Here is a 22,042-nt window from a genome sequence, read left to right as displayed (position 1 = left end):
CTATTTGCAGTCACATAAACACACTATAACGTTACTCATGTGTCATGACAATTAATATACATACGTGTATTCATTCTCCTGACCACTTCTGTAGCGTCTCTGTGATTTACAGCATAGCAGGGGTAGTCTCGCGAGATTACGCTGTAAACTGTCATTCACAGCGAGATCTCTCTGTGCTGTGCTGTAAATCACAGAGACGTGCAGAGAAGTGGTCAGGCGAATGAATACACGTCACGTCCTGGCTGGAGGTAATGTATATTCATGGTCATGACACATGAGTAGCGTTATAGTGTGTTTATGTGACTGCACATAGCGATATAGATATATCGCTATCTGCAGAGTAAATTAATAGAGAGAAGTGTATGACACTGATTTGTCACTGATTGGTCAGCGTCATACACTCCTCTGTACAACGCCCACTTGGTCATATAGTAAAACTGTTAGGGATCTGCCAGGTACTACGTCTAGGTATACTCCTGGGATTAATCAATCCACACCTGAGGCCAGACCTGTTCGACTGACACCATCTCCCACCAACCAGGGTGGCAGGCTCAGGAGTGGGAGAGCCTATCGCGGCCTGGTCTGTCGGAGTTAGCTCCGCCCCCTGTCCTTTATTACCTGCCCTGTTCTCTTCCTCAGTGCTTGTAATTCTTTTGGATTCCTGGCCCCACTGCTGCTTGCTCCAGCCTGCTTCTGCCGTGCTTCTGCCTTGCTGCAGTTCTGCTTGACCTGCCTTGCTTTGCCCCTGGCTTGCTTCTGTCTCCGTGCCCGCTTGGGTATACTCCACTTCATCCTGGTCCTGACTATTCTTTCACCGCTCCGTTTCCTCGCTGCGTTCCGTGGGCTACTGCCCCTTCCCTTGCGTGTTCCCTGTTTGTTCTCCCGTGCACTTAGACAGCGTAGGGACCGCCGCCCAGTTGTACCTCGTCGCCTAGGGCGGGTCGTTGCAAGTAGGCAGGGACAGGGCGGTGGGTAGATTAGGGCTCACTTTCCCTTCACCTCCTTCCTGCCATTACATAATTACAAGCCCTTACCTAGTCTACCATTTCTCCTACGCTGACGCTATCATGAACCCCCTTGAGACCCTGACCCAGCAGATGCAGGGCCTCTCCCTACAGGTCCAGGCCCTGGCCCAAAGGGTCAACCAGGGTGACGCTGCTTTAGTAGTACCCCTCACCTCACCTCTAGAACCCGACCTCAAGTTACCTGACCGGTTCTCAGGGGACCGTAAGACGTTTCTCTCCTTCCGGGAGAGTTGCAGACTGTATTTCCGCCTAAAGCCCCACTCCTCAGGTTCCGAAAACCAGCGGGTGGGTATCATCATATCCCGACTCCAGGAAGGGCCCCAAGAGTGGGCCTTCTCCTTGGCTCCTGACGCCCCTGAACTTTCCTCTGTTGATCGTTTTTTCTCTGCCCTCGGACTCATTTACGACGAGACTGACAGGACTGCTTTAGCCGAGAGTCAGCTGGTGACCTTACGTCAGGGTAGGAGACCGGTTGAGGAATACTGTTCTGATTTTAGGAAGTGGTGCGTAGCTTCTCAGTGGAACGATCTGGCCCTAAGGTGCCAGTTTAGGTTAGGATTATCTGACGCCCTGAAGGATCTGCTGGTTAGCTACCCCTCGTCTGACTCCCTTGACCAGGTTATGGCCCTAGCAGTACGACTTGACCGACGTCTCAGGGAACGTCAGCTAGAACGCTTCAATGTGCTCCCCTCTGACTTTTCTGCGATCCCCCCAGAGGTCCCGTCTCCTCGCCCCTCCACGGAGGACTCGGAGGTACCTATGCAACTCGGGGCCTCCATGTCCCCTCTTCAACGTAGGGAGTTTCGCAGAATGAATGGTCTCTGCTTCTACTGTGGGGACGACAAGCATCTACTGAACACCTGTCCCAGGCGCAAGAATAAGAAGCCGGAAAACTTCCGCGCCTAAGTGATCATCGGGGAGGTCACTTGGGCGCACAGGTATTTCCCGTTAATGTGAAACGCAATAAAATTTTGCTTCCCTTTCAGGTCTCGTTTGCTGGCCGGTCTGCCACGGGCAGTGCCTTCGTGTATTCTGGCTCATCTGCTAATATCATGTCTGTGGAATTTGCTATGTCTCTAAAGATGCCTTGTATTGATTTACCTTATCCTATCCCTGTAGTAGGAATCGACTCAACTCCCCTTGCTAATGGTTATTTTACTCAGCATACTCCTGTTTTTGAACTCCTGGTTGGCTCCATGCATTTGGAGCAGTGCTCTGTACTGGTGATGCAGGGATTATCGTCTGATCTGGTTTTAGGCCTTCCCTGGTTGCAGTTGCATAATCCCACGTTTGATTGGAATACTGGGGATCTCACCAAATGGGGTAATGAATGTCTTATGTCATGTCTTTCTGTTAACTCTATTTCTCCCCGGGAGGAGGTAAACACGCTTCCTGAGTTTGTTCAGGACTTCGCCGATGTGTTTTCTAAGGAGGCCTCCGAGGTGTTGCCCCCCCATAGAGATTACGATTGCGCTATCGATTTGGTGCCTGGTGCCAAGCTTCCTAAGGGTAGGATATTTAATCTTTCATGTCCTGAACGTGAAGCTATGAGGGTGTATATCCAAGAATGCCTGGCCAAGGGTTTCATTCGCCCCTCGACTTCCCCTGTAGGTGCTGGCTTCTTCTTCGTGGGGAAGAAGGATGGTGGTCTTAGGCCGTGCATTGATTATCGTAACCTGAATAAGGTCACCGTAAGGAACCAGTACCCACTTCCTTTGATTCCGTATCTTTTTAATCAGGTTCAGGGAGCCCAATGGTTTTCTAAGTTCGATCTACGGGGGGCATATAACCTTATCCGCATCAAAGAGGGGGATGAGTGGAAAACTGCGTTCAACACACCCGAGGGTCATTTCGAATACCTGGTCATGCCCTTTGGGTTGTGTAATGCCCCTGCTGTCTTCCAGAATTTTATTAATGAAATCCTGAGAGAGTACCTGGGTAATTTTCTTGTTGTGTACCTTGATGACATACTGGTGTTTTCCAAGGACTGGTCCTCCCACGTGGAGCATGTCAGGAAGGTGCTCCAGGTCCTTCGGGAGAATAATCTGTTTGCTAAGACTGAAAAATGTGTCTTTGGGGTACAGGAGATACCATTTTTAGGGCAAATCCTCACTCCTCATGAATTTCGCATGGACCCTGCCAAGGTTCAGGCTGTGGCGGAATGGGTCCAACCTGCATCCCTTAAGGCGTTACAGTGTTTTTTAGGGTTCGCCAACTATTACAGGAGATTTATTGCCAACTTCTCGGTCGTCGCTAAGCCTCTTACGGACCTTACCCGCAAGGGTGCTGATGTCCTCCATTGGCCCCCTGAGGCCGTCCAGGCCTTTGAGACCCTCAACAAGTGCTTTATCTCGGCCCCCGTGCTGATTCAGCCCAACCAAGAGGAGCCATTTATTGTGGAGGTTGACGCATCCGAGGTGGGAGTGGGGGCCGTCTTGTCCCAGGGTACCAGCTCCCTCACCCATCTCCGCCCCTGTGCTTACTTCTCTAGGAAGTTTTCGCCCACGGAGAGTAACTATGATATTGGCAACCGCAAACTTCTAGCCATTAAATGGGCTTTTGAGGAGTGGCGGCACTTCCTGGAGGGGGCCAGACACCAGGTAACGGTCCTTACGGATCACAAGAATCTGGTTTTCCTAGAATCGGCCCGGAGGCTTAATCCTAGACAAGCTCGGTGGGCACTATTCTTTACCAGATTTAATTTCTTTGTTACCTATAGGGCTGGGTCCAAGAATATTAAGGCTGATGCTCTGTCACGTAGTTTCATGGCCAATCCTCCTTCCGAGAAGGATCCTGCTTGTATTTTACCCCCTGGTATAATCGTCTCTGCCACGGATTCTGATTTAGCTTCTGATATCGCGGCTGATCAGGGTGCAGCTCCCGGGAACGTCCCTGGGGACAAACTGTTTGTTCCCCTGCAATACCGGCTGAGGGTACTCAGGGAAAACCATGACTCCGCTCTATCTGGTCATCCTGGCATCTTGGGCACCAAACACCTCATTACCAGAAACTATTGGTGGCCTGGGTTGCCTAAAGACGTTAGGGCTTACGTCGCCGCTTGTGAAGTTTGCGCTAGGTCCAAGACCCCTAGGTCCCGACCTGCGGGCCTACTACGTTCCTTGCCCATTCCCCAGAGACCTTGGACCCATATCTCCATGGATTTTATCACCGATTTGCCTCCATTTCAGGGCAAGTCGGTGGTGTGGGTGGTAGTCGACCGCTTCAGCAAGATGTGCCACTTTGTGCCCCTTAAGAAGCTACCCAACGCCAAGACGTTAGCTTCTTTGTTTGTGAAACACATCCTGCGTCTCCATGGGGCCCCAGTCAATATCGTTTCTGACAGAGGGGTACAATTTGTTTCCTTATTTTGGAGAGCTTTTTGTAAAAAGTTGGAGATTGATCTGTCCTTCTCCTCCGCCTTCCATCCCGAAACTAATGGCCAAACGGAAAGGACTAACCAATCCCTGGAACAATATTTATGGTGTTTCATCTCTGACTGTCAATTCGATTGGGTCTCATTCCTTCCCCTTGCTGAATTTTCCCTGAATAACCGGGTCAGTAACTCGTCAGGGGTCTCCCCGTTTTTCTGTAATTTCGGGTTTAACCCAAGGTTCTTCTCCGTCTCCCCTGGTTGTTCCAATAATCCTAAGGTAGAGGATGTTCATCGGGAACTGTGCACTGTCTGGGCCCAGGTTCAGAAGAACCTAGAGGCGTCCCAGAGCGCACAAAAGATTCAGGCGGATAGTAGACGTTCTGCTAACCCCCGGTTTGTCGTCGGGGATTTGGTCTGGTTGTCGTCCAGGAACTTGCGCCTTAAGGTCCCGTCCAGGAAGTTTGCTCCCCGATTTTTTGGACCTTATAAGATCATTGAAGTCCTCAACCCTGTATCCTTCCGTCTGGAGCTCCCCCCATCCTTTCGCATACATGACGTCTTCCATGCCTCCCTCCTTAAACGCTGCTCCCCGTCCTGGTCCCCCTCGAGGATACCTCCTGTTCCCGTTCTCACCCCTGAGGGGGTGGAATTCGAGGTGGCCAAGATTATGGACAGTAGGATGGTCCAGGGCTCCCTCCAGTACCTGGTCCATTGGAGAGGATACGGGCCGGAGGAGAGGACTTGGGTACCTGCCCGTGATGTTCACGCTGGGGTATTGATCAGGAGGTTCCACCTTCTCTTCCCCACTAAACCGGGTCCTCTTAGTAAGGGTCCGGTGGCCCCTCATAAAAGGGGGAGTACTGTTAGGGATCTGCCAGGTACTACGTCTAGGTATACTCCTGGGATTAATCAATCCACACCTGAGGCCAGACCTGTTCGACTGACACCATCTCCCACCAACCAGGGTGGCAGGCTCAGGAGTGGGAGAGCCTATCGCGGCCTGGTCTGTTAGCTCCGCCCCCTGTCCTTTATTACCTGCCCTGTTCTCTTCCTCAGTGCTTGTAATTCTTTTGGATTCCTGGCCCCACTGCTGCTTGCTCCAGCCTGCTTCTGCCGTGCTTCTGCCTTGCTGCAGTTCTGCTTGACCTGCCTTGCTTTGCCCCTGGCTTGCTTCTGTCTCCGTGCCCGCTTGGGTATACTCCACTTCATCCTGGTCCTGACTATTCTTTCACTGCTCCGTTTCCTCGCTGCGTTCCGTGGGCTACTGCCCCTTCCCTTGCGTGTTCCCTGTTTGTTCTCCCGTGCACTTAGACAGCGTAGGGACCGCCGCCCAGTTGTACCTCGTCGCCTAGGGCGGGTCGTTGCAAGTAGGCAGGGACAGGGCGGTGGGTAGATTAGGGCTCACTTTCCCTTCACCTCCTTCCTGCCATTACAAAAACACGCCCAGTTGTCCATTGAGAAAGTCATTAGCATAAAGCTAAAATAGGTAATAACTCCGTCAAAAATGATTGTTTTTCTAAATAAAAAACACTGTTGTAATCTACATTACAGCGCCGATCACATCATGTACAATATAGGCCGCTTATAATGTGGTGACAGAGCCTCTTTAAGGCGTTGAAAGTCAAGATAAAGCCGGCTACATCTGTAGGGCGCACGATTAGAAACTTCAAAACGCGCATTGTAGAACACATTTCAGATACAAAAACAAAAAAACCACTAATGCCTCTCTGGTGCAGAAAAACACTTCTTAGAAACACATAATGGCAATTTTTAAAGCTTATGGGGGAAATGTATTAACCTTTCTACACCAGTTTTCTAAAAGGGGGCTTCCCAAAAGGGGGCAGGGTGACAGCAGCTCAACAAATTTATAATAATTTACACCTGGCGTAAACTATAGTCGAAATCTACACCTGCTAATAATTGGCAAAAATGTCACTATGTGGAGCGTAGCTAGGTAGAGGCCCATGCCAGGCTCCTCTGCGTCCCCTCTATCGGACAATTAAATAAAAAATGAATGCTCACCTCACCACTCCTCTTCTGGTCCCCTCATGTTCTCTCCGCAGCCTGCGGCTCATACAGTGCAATGATGACGTTGAGTGCTGTGTCGCATATAAAGAACCTGACGCTGCTCGGTGTCAGTGTATTGTATGGGCAGCAGGGAGCCTTAGGGGATCAAGGGGGAAGAAGAGAAGCGGAGAAAAGATTATACTTATTTTTTATTTTACATTATGTCGGATGGGTAGGGGGAATGGATGGAGCATGGCCGCGGTCGCTACATAACGATTGTGGCGCACGAACGGCCAAAGATGTGACACATTTAATAAATGTATTTCATCTTACTCCAACTTTCTTTATATTAAGACTGGCATATGAAATGCCATCTTAATAAATTCCCCTTTTTATGGCCTTGAACAATTGAAGAAACAAAAGACGGGTGGATATTGGAGAAGACACTTCCTGAATAGGGAGGCGTTCTGCGATCTGCAGCTTCATACAAGATTCCCGAAGGGTCTTAATTGGAGGAATGATCTGTTATATGTTTACTTAAGTGGAATAACACTTACTACACAATGTATATATCAACGACATAGCATAACAGTCATTTTCCTCTCATAATATGCAGTTTGATGACTTTTATGGCGATTTGTTTTTTAAATATTGCATATTTAAATATGGTGCTAAACTCCTGTTAAATAAAGATTCAGCTTCTCCCCTACTTGAGTAGCTGTGCAGCACCTGCACGAATTTGAGAATTTGCCTCTCTGGTCATGTGATCACAGGTCCTGCACACATAACACAACAGCACTACACAAACTATTTATGCAGTTTGTTCACTAGATGGCAGCAAAGCACTGAAATGATATACACATACACGTTTACATAGGCGGCATACATGTTTACATAGGCGGTACGCTTGGTGCTAAACTTGTAAATAAAAACACAACAATCAAAAGTATCATCAACTATAAATTTATAATCCATGCCCACCTGCGGCTGCTGCTACGCATAGCCTCACCATTATGGTCGGACAGTCTGAAGGTGACAGTGGAGAGGATTATTTTCAGACACTTCTACACTGGTTTGGACTGGTTCACTGGTTTCCCAGTTTGATCGGCTGCTTGTCTCATTTGAATTAAGAACCTCCTGAGCTCAGGACAAGGGGCAAATAAGGCTGGGTTCACACGTGGCGGAATTTCACTTAAATTCCGCTGCGGACACTCCGCAGCGTTAATCCGCAGCGGAGCCGTTTCTCCATTGACTTACACTTTAATTTAGCAGTGTTCGTTTAGACGAGGCGTAAAATTCCGCTGCGGAGCATAGGCTGCGGAGCGGAATTTGGTGTCCGCAGCATGCTCTGTCTGTTGCGGAGCAGTGGCGGACTCATGGCGGAATTTCTCCATTGACTTCAATGGAGATTCTAATTTCCGCAATGAAGTCCGCAGCTGTCATGCACATGTTATGTGTGCTGCGGATCCGTCTTGCTTTTTTAACTTGACATTTCTTCATTCTGGCTGGACCTATGTATTTCTAGGTCTACAGCCAGACTGAGGAAGTCAATGGGGCTCCCGTAATGACGGGAGCGTTGCTAGGAGACGTCTGTAAATAGTCACTGTCCAGGGTGCTGAAAGAGTTAAGCGATCGGCAGTAACTGTTTCTGCACCCGGGACAGTGACTACCGATCCCAATATACAGCAACCTGTAAAAAAAAATGAAGTTCCTACTTACCGAGAACTCCCTGCTTCTGTCTCCAGTCCGGCCTCCCAGGATGACGTTTCAGTCTAAGTGACGGCTGCAGCCAATCACAGGCTAATAACAGGCTGCAGCGGTCACATGGACTGGCGCGTCATCCAGGGAGGTCGGGCTGGATGCCGAAGGAGGGACGCGTCACCAAGACAACGGGCGGTAAGTATGAATTTCTTTGACTTTCACAAGGGAAAGTGCTGTCCCTTCTCTCTATCCTGCACTGATAGGGAGAAGGGAAGCACTTTTCCCGCAGTCCGCAGCAGCTAGTCCGCATCAATGTACTGCACATTTTGTGCAGATCCGCAGCAGAATCTGCAACGCAGATTCTGTGCGGCATTGATGCGGACAGTTGCGGAGGAAATCCGCCACGTGTGGTCATGCCCTAACAGAAATATTCCTAGAAAAAGTCTCTGTCCACCTGCAGCAAAATAGACAAAGTGGTTCCCCCCATTCCTCACACTGGCCCCAGATAAAACTGCTATGGCGAAACTCCAGTTGGCGACAAGTTGCCAGCAATCCTGTATTTAATAGAAGTGCATGTTCTGCGCTGTGTGACCGAGGCCTAAATCTTTTCATGCATAGTTTGAGCTCTCAGATTTTTCAGGGACAGATTATACGATATGTACCAAAGTGGTGTTTCCTTCGAGGATTCTTACATTTAAAAAACACAGGGAAATATGACCTGGACATCCACAGACCGTTCCCCCCTGCCCTTTCTCATTAGTTACAACTTGTCAATAAATATGTCCTCCTGTATAACATTTTATATATGAGTAGGAAATGTCCCTACAAATTAGAAAAGATTTGGTCCTGATGGGTTAAGCTGAAAGGAACGGCTACGTAACTTGTAGCTCAAATGTGAAGGAAATCATTATCTATCCTTATAACTAAGGCTTCGTTCACATCGGCGTTGGGACTCCGTTCATGGGTTCCGTCGGACCTTTTCGCCAGGGGACCCCATGAACGGACTCCAAACTGAAACCATAGGTTTCCGTTTGCATCACCATTGATTTTAATGGTGACGGATTCGGTGCAAATGGTTTCCATTTGTCACCGTTGTGTAAGGGTTCTGTTATTTTGACTGTGCTATTCATTCTGTCAAAATGATGGAATCCTCACACAACGGTGATAAACGGAAACCATTTTCACCGGATCCGTCACCATTGAAATCCATGGTGATGCAAACGGAAACCTATGGTTTCTGTTTCTTTCAGTTTGGATTCCGTTCATGGGTTCCTCTGACGGAAAGGTTCGACGGAACCCATGAACGGAGTCCTGATGCAGATGTGAATGAAGCCTTAGATGAGGAAATGGACGCCTCTGTGTGACTGGTTGGGTTTGTTGGTTAAATAGAATTCAATGTGTTATTATTTGCTTTTCATGCTTTGTCGTTTTTTTGTCCGTTATTTTTTTTTGCAAAATTATAAATTAAACCTTTGAAAAGTGAAAAAAAAAATGGCAGGAAAACAGTTAACAATTTTCAGATTACTATTCAGATCACTAAAATTCTAATGCCAATTTAATAAAATGTGGTGGAAATCCACATGTGAACATACTCTAATTGAAGCTGAAGGATCTCCAGCTCGTCTTGGTGGCCGTACAACTTATTTTTCCTTTTGTACACAATCCCCCCCAGTACTATATTGTAAAGCTTAGACGCTGTTTTCTTATTTTCTCCTGTATGTATTCTGTCGTATTAGGCAATGTGAGCATTGTGTATTTTTTATATGGCTCCCATTAGTGGAATGAAGGGAAAACTTTTCCATAAGGGAGAGATGTGGGAAGGTTTTTCCTGCTTTCCTCTAATGGGATCAGATACAACAGTGATCAAACTGACCTGACAATACAAGCACGTGATACAGCCTGGAAGGGAGAACATCAGTATATTGTAAAGGTTTTTTTTTTTTTAATGTTTTGTGGCCATATAAACCCATTTAAATGTTCCTGGAAAACTCCTTGAAATATGTAGTAAATTTCATTTAGTGTTAAGTACACTGTATTATTAGGGCGCTGTACTACAGCAGTATTGTATTGTATTGTATTGTATGATGCTAATATTGTCTGACACTTATTTTGGCTCCCAGCAGTGTGTTCGGTTCGGGACTTGCGGCCAAAATTTGTTCCGTCCATTACGGACGTAATGTGCTCGTGTGAATCCAGCCTTACTCTCGTCAGACTTTCCTCTATTCAAATTTAATTTCTCTAACGGCAAAAGAGAGAAAATCTCAACATATTCATCACGCCAAATACGATCTCTAATCTCCGTCTTAAGGGAGCTCTCAAAACAAACATTTGGCTAACCGAACCCCATGCAGTTGAACCGCAACAGGAGCGCAAGACCCACCAGCACTCCCAGTGACTTTAGAACCTAGCGCCGCAGTCCCAGATACCGAACCGTACCATGCCGCAACAGGAGAAGGAGCAAGGGGGACCACAGGTGGTGGGACCTCACGCTGCACCAAAGCCTCTCTAACACCAGCCAGTAATTGAGCCACTACCTGTCCCAAATCAGACACTGTCAAGCTGGGGGGCTCCTGACTATGGTGTGAGCAGGGCTCAGGAAGCATTGACCTCCTAGCTAGTCTTGACTTGGGGATTAGCGGTATATCCCTGAGCACCCCTGATGGTAAGTCTGTTTAACTTTTACCTAACAATGTCCACCACCCCGGTCTCCTTCTGCTTTATGGGAGGCTTCTGTTCTCCCTGAGGTCATCTCAGGAGCAGGACGTAGAAGAATATTTATCACCGCTTAACTGCAGTAACTCTGCTCAATCTTTATTAAAACCATAAAGAAGTACAAAATGTTAAAAAAAAATGCAGCTCACCAAAAGACAATTAGGAAACAATGTAAGCGTCGTCTTTACCAAATCTGTACTTTTATCAATGAAAAATGTTAAAACAACAAGCAATAGACAGACGACAATTACAGAGAGAGAGAAGAAAAAAATTGAATGGTCGGGCACTACAGCGAGGTAGCAGAGTGGAGGGGGTTAGCGGTCAACCACTCAGAAAATGCCTGAGATTTTACTTCAACAATCGGCAGAGTTGCTGGATTCTGAATATCAGTGAATGTGGCCAAACATTTCGATTTGTACCGGGGAATTGTAGACTTCCAATGTCTAGGCACAACCTAGTCTGAATAAATGGAGGAGAACCTTCTTCTGGAAAGAAATAGATCTGGAGAGAATGGAGCGGAGAGGGCATGTTCAAAGAGAGCATTTATTGCCAACCAAAATGGTGCGATGTGCCTACAATCCCATCAGATGTCAGTAAGCGTACCTACCATTCCCCCACAGCTCCAACATGTCTCCAAACACTCCATGGGTAAAGCCCATGGAGGACCACCAGGACTCCTGAACCAACATGTATGTAAAAGTTTTTCTAGTTTTGCACAATAAAAACACTTTTTAATTTTTTTACAAAATAATTTGTTTTTGTGACGCTGCATTCGAAGATGAACTGCATAGTTTTTCAACTAATCTGGTCCCCATGGCAGAAACATGTCTTTCCATCTGGCACCTCCAGCAGACTCCTTTCAGTCTAGTTTGATTTCTTTTACCTCAGAGTTCCTCTTTTTACCTTTTTTTAATTTCTTCTCTCCCCCTTTTTTTGAACTATTTCTAACAGGGGCTGTGCAGGATTAGAAAAATATGGCTGCTTTCTTCCAAAAACAGCACCACACCTATCCACAGGTTGTATTTGGTATTGCAGGTTTGCTCCATTGAAGTGAATGGTAATGAGCTGTAATACCACACACAACCTATGGACAGGTGTGGTGCTGGTTTTTGGAGAAAGCAGACAAGTTATCTTATCCTGGACAACCCTTTGTCATGGATTGTTCTTGTGCGGAGATGCTCCCTGCATTATCCCTTTTCCTTTATGGCCTCCCTTTTTCCTATTCAGCTTTATGGCCTCTGTGGTAAGTACACTGCCAGTCATTAAAGGGTTAACACTTCAGACCACTGTGGGTGACGTCACAATGAACGAAGCGGCAGTGGTAAGAAACTCCTGTAGTAATGATGATGAATGTGCTGATGTCATAAATACAAATGTTAATGACATAAAGAAGATTCCATATTAGAAGGTTTTACTGCCACATTTAGTGCCATATTGGATGGGACTGAGGACCTTGAGCTTGACTTCCCCACCAATGCCGACCTGATGTAACTTGTAGGTTCTAGCAGGGAAACCCTACACCCAAGACCACTTCTTCATCACAGTGATGCCATCCTCTTCATATGGGTTGTCTGTAATAGAGGGGGGTTTCCAGCAGGAGATCCCCCCCTATTAGCCAGAAAGGAGACAGGTGCTACAAGGAGGCATCTGGAGGACCCGTCTCATCCGTGGATCACCCATTCATTTTAATGGGTGCCCAGGAAGAGAGACATCCGCCTAGCCAACCAGATCAGCCGATTTATGTGTTTCATGTCGTTCGTTCATTGTATTGTCTTTCCTTGAAAATCTGAGAAAATGTACAAATTCTGTTACAAATTATATTTTGGCACCTTCTAAGCCCAGAGGAAGGGCAATCCTCCAGCCATGGTTTCCCTAGAGGTTTCCCCCACAGGGGGTTTTTCCTTTCCTGCGTGCTGGAGGGTGACTCTTCGTGAGTCGGAGGTTTGCCATTTTGGGTTTGGTCATATAATATAATAAAAGTTTTGACCATTTAACACCCAATTATAATGTTTTGTGTCTTTATTTTGCATGACTTGGGGTACGTCGAGTGATGGATGTGTATGCAAATTACAGTTACCTATATATCTGTTCCCCATTCATAACCCACACCTTTCTCTCAAGAAGACTTGACACCGAGGGTTTGGATAAAGTGGCCACAGCAGCCATTTTATTAAAGGGGTTGTCCGAGATATATTTTTATTTAAAAGTTAAACACACAATACACACATTAAATATTCCCTAATATACTTACCTGTGCAATCTTGCTTCTGTTCTCCGTTCTGGCAGCTCTTTTCTTCCGATCACATGTCTTCTGACGTCACGTTTTCTTCCTCCTCCACTGTCGTGTCGTGTCCCGATCACATGGTCTCGCCCATGGAGACGTGTCGTTTCTGCGGGTGCCCGCCCAGCCTATGCAGCTTTTTTTCACTGTGAGCGCGCCTATGCGTGTTCACAGTGAAAAAAGTGAAGAGGGACGGCACCTGCGGGAATGTCGGGTCTCCGGCTGTCAGTGACTGCCGGGGACTCGGAGGAGAAGATAGAAGCAGCTTTCGCTGCTTCTGTCTTCTCCAATGTCTTTTTACACAGCGTTCAATGAACGCTGTGTATAGGATCACCGGGTACCGTTAGTGGCAGACTGCTGCTGGGTCTAATCAGACCCAGCACAGCCCTATTAGTGACAATCGTCACTATGAGAGGGCTGATTTCCCCTGTAACTGGGGCTGCCGTGCAACTCCAGTTACAGTGGAAAAGATGGTGTAAAAGAAAGAAAAAATATATATAATGTTCCCCAAAGGTCTTTTTTGACCTTTGAGGGACAGACCATAGTAATAAAAATATAATTAAACTAACACGTGCTAAAAAGGGCTAAACGGTGCCCCGTCCTGAACTAGATAAGATCTTCTGGGGTCCTGTATCTAAGCCTACATTGTTAGGCTTAGATACAGGGTCTAACAAACAGTGTCACACATGGAGCCTGTATCTAAGCCTAACACAATGTAGGCTTAGATACAGGACCCCAGATGACATTCTTTTTATTCCTGTATAAGGGTATGTTCACACGGCCTATTTACGGGCGTAATTCGGGCGTATTAACCCCCGAATTACGGCTTGAAATCGTTGGCAAACATCTGCCCATTGAAAGCAATGGGCTGACGTTTGTCTGTTCACACGAGGCGTATATTTACGCGTCGCTGTCAAAAGACGGCGCGTAAATAGACGCCCGCGCCAAAGAAGTGTCATGTCACTTCTTCAGACGTAAATTGAGCCGTTTTCCATGGACTACATGGAAAACCAGCTACAGTTACGTCCATAATGGACGCGGCGTTCAAGCGCCTGCACATGCCGTTACGTTTGAAACGACAGGGCTGTTTTCTCCTGAAAACAGCCCGTAATTTCGGCAGTTACGGACGCTGCCGTGTGAACATACCCTAAGATTAGTGTTTTGGGGCCCTGTATCTAAGCCTAACATGTGGTATTCTTAGATACATGGCCCATGTGTGACACTGTCTGCTTGGGTAATGTTACTAAGGCTACCTTGTGGTAGGCTTAGATACATGGTCTAACAGTATCACACATGAGCAGTGTATCTAAGCATCCCTCTTTTTTTTTTTTCTTCGTTATTAGGTGTTTTTTACAGGTTGGGTCCTTGGTACTACATCAAGTTCAAGGACTACTTCAATGACACCTTTTTTATTTTTAATAAAATTGTTAACCAGTGTTGTGTGTGTTATTTTATTACAATATTTTTTCTATGTCCTTCTCATTTATTTAAAAATGTATTATTAGTGCATTATTAATGGCCACTGTCTAACAGCGTCCATTAGTAAGGCTTCATGCACACTAGCGTGTGTATTTTCCGCGCGTGAAAAACTTGCGTCAATCCCATCCGTGTGTTTGCGTTAGGGCGGATTAACACGAACGTGCTATACGTCCGTGCAACCCGCGTGGTATTCACGCGGGTCGCACGGACCTATGCTAGTCTATGGGGCAGTGCAGACAGTCCGTGAATTTTACGCAGCGTGAGTCCGCTGCGTAAAACTCGCGACATGTTCTATATTTCTGCGTTTTTCGAGCATCACGCACCCATTGAAGTCAATAGGTGCGTGAAAATCAGGCGCACCCCATGGAAGCACTTCCGTGGGACGAGCGTAATTCGCGCAACAACAGTAAAATAATGAATGTAAACAGAAAAGCACCACGTGCTACAAACATCCAAACGGAGTGTCATAATGATGGCGGCTGCGCGAAAACCGCAGCCGCGCATCCGTATGAACATGACATGGAGCGGTCAAGTGCATTTTGCGCACGCAAAACGCCGCATTTGTGTGCGCAAAATGCACACGCTGGTGTAAATCCGCCCTTATGCATCAGTGTGCTTTTCGATTGTCATGTGTTATTCACGCACTCACAAAGCCAGCCCATTTTTTTCTTCTTTTTTACAACAAATTGCTGTGTAAATCACGCACCAAACACGTGTGCGGTGCGTGGTTTTCACGCATGCATTGACTTCAATGTGAGTGTAGGTGCATGATAACGCACCAATCGAGGACATGCAGTATGTTTCACGCAGCGGACTCTCGCTGCGTGAATAGTCACGCATGTGTCAACGGCCCCATTGAAATAAATGGGTTGCGTGTGTTGTGCGTTTTTTCAAAGCACAGCACACGGACGTGATTCACACTTGTGTAAATCGTGCCTAAGGCCCCATTCACACCAGGGTGAATCTCGTCCGTGTGCTGATCGTCGAAACCACGCACAGCACACGCGACCCATTTATTTCAATGGGGCCGTTTTCACGCAGCGAGAGTCCGCTGCGTGAAACATACTGCATGTCCTCTATTGGCGCGTTATCATGCACCTACACTCACATTAAAGTAGACGCATGCGTGAAAACCATGAACCAAACAAGCGTGTTTGCTGCGTGATTTATGCTGCAATTTGTTGTAACAAGCATTAAAATCGAGCATTAAAACTGCCTTGCGGGAAAAAGAAGCAACATGCTCCATCTTCGGGCGTTTACGCCTCTGACCTCCCATTGACTTCAATGGGAGGCAGAGAAAGCGTATTTTGCGTTGTTTTATGCCCGCGGCGCTCAATTGCCGCAGGCGAAAAACGCCACGGAAAACGACGCAAAAAACGCAGCAAAAAAAGCCACAAACAACGCCGCAAAAAACAGACGCAAAAAAAAACGCCAAAAAGGCTACGATAAATGCCGCGAAAAACATCGCAAATAAAGGCGCGAAAAAAGCCCCAAACAAAGAGGCAAAGAACGCCACGAAAAACGACAGGGAAAACGACACGAAAGACGCAATGAAAAACGCAGAAAAAAAACGCGAAAAACGACGCAAAAAAGGCTACGATAAACGCCACGGAAAACGCTGCGAAAAACATCGCGGAAAAAGACGCAAAAAACGCCGCAAAAAGAGGCAAAGAACGCAGCGAAAATCAACTGGGAAAACGCCACGAAAGACGCAACGAAAAACGCAGCAAAAATAGGCGCAAACAACGATGCAAAAAAAGAAATGATAAACTACGTGAAAAAGGCTACGATAAACGCAATGGAAAACACAGCAAAAAACATCGCAAAAAAATACGCAAACAAACAAGCAAAAAACGCCAAGATAAACTAAGCGAAAAACGCCCCGAACAAACCGGCAAACAAATACGCAAACAGCGCACAAAAAACTCCGGGAAAAACGACGCAAAAATCAACGTGCAGGGAGAGGTAAATCTGCCGCAAACTTCAAGACGGAATTTTGAGGCAGATATTCCTCTTGCAAAAAAACTCTGTGTGAACATGGCCTTAGTGGAGAGAGACATGAGATAGAAGAGGGTGGACGAGGGTGAGGGAGACACGAAGAGGTTTATAGACCTGAAAAGAGAAAGAAAACATAAATGTGAAAACATAATGGGGGGAGAACGGTCACCATCCTTCAAGAATGTCAGCAAGAAGACAAGTCCAGTGAAGGATGTCAGCGGGAGGAGCAGGGACAGCTCACGTGAACTCTTGGAAGGTACGTGCACGCTCATTGCAGCCTGCAAGGAGCGTGCACGGGAAAAAAGTTTCCTCACAAGGAAAGATCAACAAACCAGAGCTGAACTGCATGTAAACAAGCCGTGCTAAACTCAAAGCAGAAATGTGCCAAGTAGAATTTTTTTTTTAAATAATGCTTTATTTAGGTTGTCTGTATAAGGGGTAATGTATGACACAGTTTTTGAAAAAATGTTGGTATCTCGGACAACCCCTTTAAGTCTTGTTTGCCAAAGGAATCAAATACTTATTTCTCTGTGCACAATGCAAATAAATATATATAATTTTGACAATGTGATTTTCAGTTTTTTTTTTTTATATAATCTAACTCTCACTGGTAAAATTAACCTAGCCTAAAAATTCTAGACTGTTCATGTCTGTGACAGTGGGCAAACTTACAAAATCAGCAAGAGATCAAATACTTATTTCCTCCACTGTACCTCAGCTCTCTCTTCTAGTCCATTTCTATCCATGTTCAGTAGTGGGGGGGACTCTGCTGCACCACTGCCATGCCTGGCCACAGGTTGTGTGTGTTATTGCAGCCCTGCCTCTTTTACTACAATGAAGCTGAGCTGCAATACCAGGCACGACCCATGGACAAGTGTGGCGCTGTTTTTGGAAGAAAGCAGCCATGTTTTTCTAATCCTGGACAACTTCTTTAACCCTTCCCTGTCAAGATGGGAATCTCATACGTCCCGGCAGGAAGGCACCTTGGTAGACAAGGACGAATAAATCAGGAACTAACATGAAGTTTAACCCCTTCCCGACATTTGACGTATCCATACTCCAAAGTCGGGAAGGGGAAGTATGGAACGGGCTCACGGAGTGAACCCGCTCCATACGATGCCGGTGTCGGCTGTATATGACAATCGTGTGCGATCCCGCTTGTTTAACTCGTTAAATGGCGCGGTCAATAGCGACCGCAGCATTTAAATCGTTAGAAAGAGGGGGCGACCCCCTCTAACAGCTCATCACGCCCCCCACAATGCAATCGTGGGGTGGCGATAGTTGCTATGGCTGCCTGGGGGCCTAATGAAGGCCCCCAGGTCCGCCATCTTTGTGCGCCTATTAAGCTATGCCTCCGGCAGGGCTTAATAGATGCCTGTCAGAATCACTATATATACATTAGTATTGCAGTATATAGTGCAAGTGATCTGACGATCGCTGGTTGAAGTCCCCTAGGGGGACTAATAAAAAAAGTAAAAATTAGTAAAATAAAGTTGTTGTTTTTTATGTAAAAAAATGTTTAAGATTAAAAGTTCCAAACACCCCCCATTTCCCATTTTCCCCCTAGAGCATAGTAAAAAATAAATAAACATAATTGGTATCGCCGCGTCCGTAAAAGTCTAAACTATTACAATATATCATTATGTAACCCGCAGGGTGAACGCCGTAAAAAAAAAAATTGTAAGCGCCAGAATCTCTATTTTTTGGTCACCTCATCGCCCACAAAAGATGAAATAAAAAGTGATCAAAATATAAAAGTTATGGGGTGTGGCTTGGACATGGCGCTGACCAGACGTCATACCTACAGTTGCGTTCCTATCTATCTTCCATGGAAGACTGTCTTGTGTTGCTACAGGATAGGACTCCTTTGGAACATTATTTGTCTTTATCAACTGCCCCTTCTCATGTCTTGTCCTATTTACATGGAATTCTCTTGCCTAAATTTTCTCTCTCTCAACTGTCCTTCACTACTGCATGGGACGAGAAAATGGGGGTTCAACATTCTGAAGAGGAATGGGGTACTTCTTTCTTTTTAGCTCACAAACTACCAACGTCTTGCTTTGCTCAAGAAAAAAACTACAAAATACTCACCCGGTGGTATCGTTGCCCTGCTTTGTTGCATAGGATATTTCCTGATGTGTCTGCTGATTATTGGAGGTGTGGGGAGGCTCCTGGAACCATGTTGCATATTTGGTGGGACTGTCCCAGGATACGTCCCTTCTGGGTAAAGATTTTTGACTTGGGTAACAAGCTCTTTCACACTGAGGTCCCGACCTCGGCTTCTATAGGATTACTCTCCATGGTTCCTGGATCACTCCCACACCTCAAAAGGGGTGTCTTTAGGCATTTCCTGACTGCGGCGAGAACGGTGATACCTCGTCACTGGAAGTCTCATACTGTTCCTTCTTTGACGGAATGGGTAACAGAGGTGAACGGGATTATGAGGATGGAGGAATTGCTGTCCGCTGACAGGGGCAAGTCTGTGCTCTTCGTCCAAACTTGGGCAGTGTAGTCTGGATTCCGGGGTGGTACTGATCTACCTCTCTGGCTGGATGGAAGGTTCTGAGCAACTTCTGTGATCTTACTCCATGCGCTATGTCTGTCTGTGTTTCCCTTTGTTGTCTGGTGTCTTGTGTTGGTGTTATATTATATTTGTGGCACTTATACGTACCGACTCTTACTTCACTGGTCCCCATGTTTATTGCACTATCTTGATGTGAACATGGTACAGTTAGTACCACTGTATTTTGATTCATACGCACTTTTTGATGGCTGGGAGGTTACCTCCCATTGATGTTCATGCATTTTATATACTGTTCATATACTGTAAAAATATGTATTTTATATTGCGTGCACATTTTTTTGGGCAATATTGTACAATGTTTATATGCTGTAATCTTTTTTGCAAAATAAAAATCTTGATAAAGAAAAAAAAAGATATAAAAGTTATGGCTCTCGGAATTTGGCGACACAAAATAAATTTTCTTTTTTACACTTCGGTTTTTACTTGTAAAAGTTGTAAAATATAGAAAAAACTATATACATTTGGTATCGCCGCAATCAAATTGACCCACAGAATAAAGTTAACATGTTGTTTTTTTTTTTTTTCCAACATTAGTTTTTTATTAGTATATCAAAGAAACCACAGGTTACAGATTATACAATGGTACATAGTATCCTTGCAAGGAAGTACCTATACGATGCAAATCAACATTTGAGAAGTGACCTGTGGAGGGGGGGAAGGGAATACAGAAGGGAAAAGCAACCGGGGAGGGTAGGGAAAACCAGGATACACACCAAGTATACATTAATCCATACACCTTTGTAGTATTTATGACAATACATTTCCCAATAATCCCCTTTTTCTCTGGACTTTTATTCTCAGCAAGAGAATCTATCTATCCACGAACGCCATTGGGATTTGAAGCGTTCCATTTTATTAAGACGAAGTGCAAAGAGCCTCTCGTACCCACAATGGGATTAAACATTGTCAATCACTTCCCGTATAGAGGGAGCTACATTAGTTTTCCATCGTTTAGCCATTAAAAGTTTAACTGAGAGACATATGTGGGACACAATAACTCTTTGGGACGGCTCCACTGCATCTATATCCAAGGAGAGAAGGGCTAGAGCTGCACTGAGTTCCATCTGGGTACCCACTAAATTGGACACGAAGTCAAACACCTCTTTCCACAATGAAGCAATAACTGGGCATTCCCAAAAGATGTGAAATAATGACCCAACCATCCCACATCCTCTCCAACACAAGGGGCTAGAGGACGGGTACATTTTGGACAATTTGCATGGAGTAAAGTACCATCTCAAAAGTAGTTTGTGGAAAACTTCCAGGAGATTCGAATTCATAGTGGACCTCAATGTCCATTTAATCGCTTTTTCCCATGTCTCAATGTCATATGTGTATCCCAAGTCTACTTCCCATTTTGCCATTTGCGGGGTTTTTGAAATTGCCCCATCCCCCAGGATTATATCATATAAAGCTCGGGTTAGCTTAGGCTCCCCCGTACCGTTCTTAATAATCAAGTCATGTAGCCCAGATGGAATCTGTACCTGTGCATGCGATTTAGATGGCAGAAGATGTCTAACCTGCCTGTATTTAAAAAGATCTGCCTGTGAAATTCCAAATTCCGTACATAGCTCTGAGAAAGTTTTTATATTGTCACTATTAAACAAATCAGATAGTGTCACAATCCCCCGGGCTTCCCAGTTTTTCAATTTTAGGTTAGGAACCAAAAGTTCCAGGGTGTCCACCGGTAGAGGGATCTTGCGGGTAGGAGCGTCAGGGGGTGTTGCCTTTAGAGCTGCTTTCCATGCCTGGATAGAAGCTATCACCGTAGGAAATCTTGGAATCAAGCTTGTAGGGAACTTCGCTTGAGCTAGCAGTAGCGAGGAGAGAGGGATATCTCCAATCAGATGTCGTTCTATCATAGGCCAGCTAGAGCCTGTGAATGGAAAACACCAGTGTCTCAACTGGCGCATCACTATAGCTGCGTGATACGCTTCAAGATTCGGGACTCCCATTCCCCCCCTCCGTCTATGGACATAGAGACGCTGCCGTGCCACTCGTGGTTTCCCCTTGTTCCAAATAAATCCCATCAACTGATCTTGTAGCTTTCTAAGAAGGGGTCTAGGAATAGGAACTACAACTGTTCTAAAAATATATAGTATTTTGGGCAGAATTAACATTTTATATAGGACCATGCGTCCCATCCAGGACGGTTCAGTGCCTGATAATCGCTGAAGGTCTCCCTGTAGTTTATCGAATAAAGGAAGCAGATTAATATGTGCCAGTTTAGAGGTATTGGCACATAATTTAATACCTAGATAAGGGATCGACCCCTCCTCCCAACCATACGAGAATTCTTTCTGAATGTCCCGTCGCAGTCTTGTGGAAATTGATAATCCCAGTATCTGAGACTTGGATACATTAACTTTATAATACGAGACCCTACTGAACCATTCCAGAATTTCCGATACCCTTCTAAGAGATGTCAATGGATCTGTAAGGGTCAAAATGACGTCATCAGCGAATAAGCCTATCTTATGCTGTCTATGCCCTACTGAAATCCCTCGCACCCCCAAATCAATTTGTATCATTTCCGCCAATGGTTCCATAACCATAGTGAACAGTAAGGGCGAGAGAGGGCATCCCTGTCGGGTACCATTGGTGATATGAAATGCTCTGGACATCATCCCGTTAGCCAGGACCCTAGCTGAAGGTGAGGAATATAGAGCACCTATCGCAGTGAGAATGGAACCAGAGAAACCGAACCTTCGCATGGTAGCAAAGGCAAAGTCCCATTGAATCCTATCGAATGCCTTCTCCGCATCCAGCGTGAGGAGAAGAGAAGGCGTCCGGCTAGTCTCTGCCTTAGATATCAGATTGATAATGCGTCTGGTGCCATCTGGGGCTTGACGGCCCTTCGTAAACCCCACCTGGTCATTATG

At 45.9% G+C, this 22,042-nt stretch overlaps 1 long non-coding RNA gene across 2 annotated transcripts in view; it reads right to left on the bottom strand.

Annotated features, from left to right (window-relative positions):
* The window catches only part of LOC142698894 (uncharacterized), a 33,878-nt gene that overhangs the window by 1,707 nt on the left and 10,129 nt on the right, over positions 1 to 22,042 (bottom strand). Inside the window, exon 3 of one of the 2 annotated variants that reach the window (XR_012865831.1) lies at positions 6,434 to 6,561. The exons of the other annotated variant lie outside the window; for it this stretch is intronic. This is a non-coding gene — a long non-coding RNA (uncharacterized LOC142698894). Of the gene's footprint in view, positions 1 to 6,433; positions 6,562 to 22,042 lie in introns of those variants that run through there. 2 annotated transcript variants of the gene reach the window in all.

This window comes from Rhinoderma darwinii, unplaced genomic scaffold (assembly GCF_050947455.1).
Source record: "Rhinoderma darwinii isolate aRhiDar2 unplaced genomic scaffold, aRhiDar2.hap1 Scaffold_104, whole genome shotgun sequence".
Taxonomy (NCBI): Eukaryota; Metazoa; Chordata; class Amphibia; order Anura; family Rhinodermatidae; genus Rhinoderma; species Rhinoderma darwinii.
The sequence above is the reverse complement of the archived record's forward strand: the minus strand, read 5'-3'. Positions and strand labels throughout refer to the sequence as shown.